Genomic DNA, 2314 nt, shown 5'->3' on the forward strand with positions numbered 1-2314 from the left:
CAGTATGGTGTTAGGTCTTCAGAGTCGCAGTGCCATTGTGTCCTGACCTCTCACATTACAACACACACATGCGCATACACGCACACACACACACACACACACACACAGACAAACTATTGGTGTGGTCCAGGTGGTCAGTATTGTCTTACTGGGGGATGAAGCTGTCAGGCTTCAGTGCAAAAGAACAGCATGGGGTTTTCCATTAGCACTCAATGGCTAGTGGGCAATTTCTGTTCAGAACATGTGCACCTACAAACACACACAGACCTGAGAATGTTGTACCAACATAAAAAGATTCCTGGTAAACAGCTGACTACATCCTGTTGCACCACTGGCAATTATGCCTTATGTGACAACAGAAAATAACCAATTAAAAAATAACCTTTTAAAAGGATCTTTAGATGTCATTCCACATTTTTTTCAACACATGCTTGGCACAACCTAATGCACTCATGTATCGCTGCAGTTGCATCTGTGGAAACGAAAGTTGTCTCTTTTTTTTTTCAAAAGGTTCGTTTGATCAGCTTTAAGGAATGAAATATTAACATCATCCAGCGACGCACTGGTCAAGCTTACTGAAAATTTGAAGGTGGATTAGACAAATTTTAACGCACCAGAGAAAAAATAAACTCTTATTTTATTATTTTAAAATACAAAATATAAAAAGTCATTATCCATTCTTACATGTACACTCTGATTGTGAGTGACCTTCTCCTCCTTGGTCTCCACGCATGTAGCTGAGTGTGAGGAGGCAATTATTGTGAGTCAACCAGATGTTTTTCAACTTCTCCATTCTTACCTTTTCAGCTTCTTCATTTCACAAAGTTTCACAGATACCAGCTGTATGGTCCTTTATTTATAACCACTCACGCTTGTCCTTGTACAAAACACTGTGCTCAGCAGAATCACATTTTTTAAATGTTTTTTTTTTTAAGTTTTATTCATAGGGTGGATATTTAGAGCTGTTCACACACATTTTCCCACACTTCTAGAAATTGGCCAGTATTGATTGCATGTAAATTACATTGATTGTCTCACTCTTGTCAGTCTGTATTGATTTTTTCTGTTTTGGTGTGTGTCTGTGTGAGTGAGTCTTTATTTGTCCTCCTTCCCTGCAGCTGTTCTGTGGATCAGATCCTCTCGTAGCCTCCAGGGAGCCAGTGATGGAAAACGAAGCTCCTAACTCCTAACAGAGCTGGGTTTCTCCAGGGCATCACCGTCACCGAGGCAGTGCTGACTGTAAAACACGAGCTCTGTGGGAATACAAAAAACAAGATGCACTTTATCAAATATCATAAACAAAACTTGCCATTTTTGAAGCAACTTAAGTTAGAGAGCTACATTTTATTATCAACATCAACAATATCTCTGAAATAATGATCTGCAGCTTGCACTTTAAGACGTTTGGTGAGTTATTTACTTTGACTTGTTGAACTGTTTGAATCTTGCAGTTTTGGTTTGATTGTATTTCGAAGAAAAAAAGGCCTAGCTGCACACAACAACCATTGTTAAAAAAGCCCCAGAATACTGTGCAGCATGCCAGATTTCTTGCACCATATGTACATTTATTATTTGCATCATGAGAAAGGTGTACACCATTTCATCATCACAAATTGTGATCATATTCTTTTATAATGGATATTAAATGTATGACACATGCATAAATATCCAATTTTTGATATACACTAAGAGTTTTAGTAAGGCAATGAACATCTGAATGCATTGTATGCCTTAAAATCGGTGCAGAGGTGAAAAAAAAACTAGAAGAATAAATGCAAGACTTGAAAAGCTTTTCCCATAAAAATACATTTAGATTCCTTCAGTTTCATCAAAAAACATAGTTCTGTTTTTAAAGCTGCTTCAGAATGCTCATTCTGCTACTTTTAGCTTCTAGCTATACTTTTATTAGCTATTAGCTAATGTTCAACTAATTTTAGCTAGGTTTATTGTACTTTTAGCTAACCTTTTGCTACTTTTAGCTTGGTTACATTTCATTTAATTAGCCCTTTTCCACTTTTGACTGTTTTGCTCTGCTATTTTCAGCTACAGCGTTTTGCTTCTTTTGTCTTTTAGCTAGTGTTCTGCTCCTTTTAGCTTCAAAAACTCCATTCAGCACATTTCAGTGAAGCCGCTCAGCTCTAAGGATACACATTGCATCTTTTTTTATTTCCTCTCCCCAGTTAAAGCTTGTGACCCTTCTGCTTTAAAAGCACTCCTTGGAAAACGAGGCAAGCCCAGCTTCGGAGACACGAACCCACAGACACAAAGGTTTGAGGCAGGATGAGCAGGGTGCTTGTCAGACATGAGACTGATG

The sequence above is a fragment of the Kryptolebias marmoratus genome, linkage group LG22, assembly GCF_001649575.2.
Source record: "Kryptolebias marmoratus isolate JLee-2015 linkage group LG22, ASM164957v2, whole genome shotgun sequence".
Taxonomy (NCBI): domain Eukaryota; kingdom Metazoa; phylum Chordata; class Actinopteri; order Cyprinodontiformes; family Rivulidae; genus Kryptolebias; species Kryptolebias marmoratus.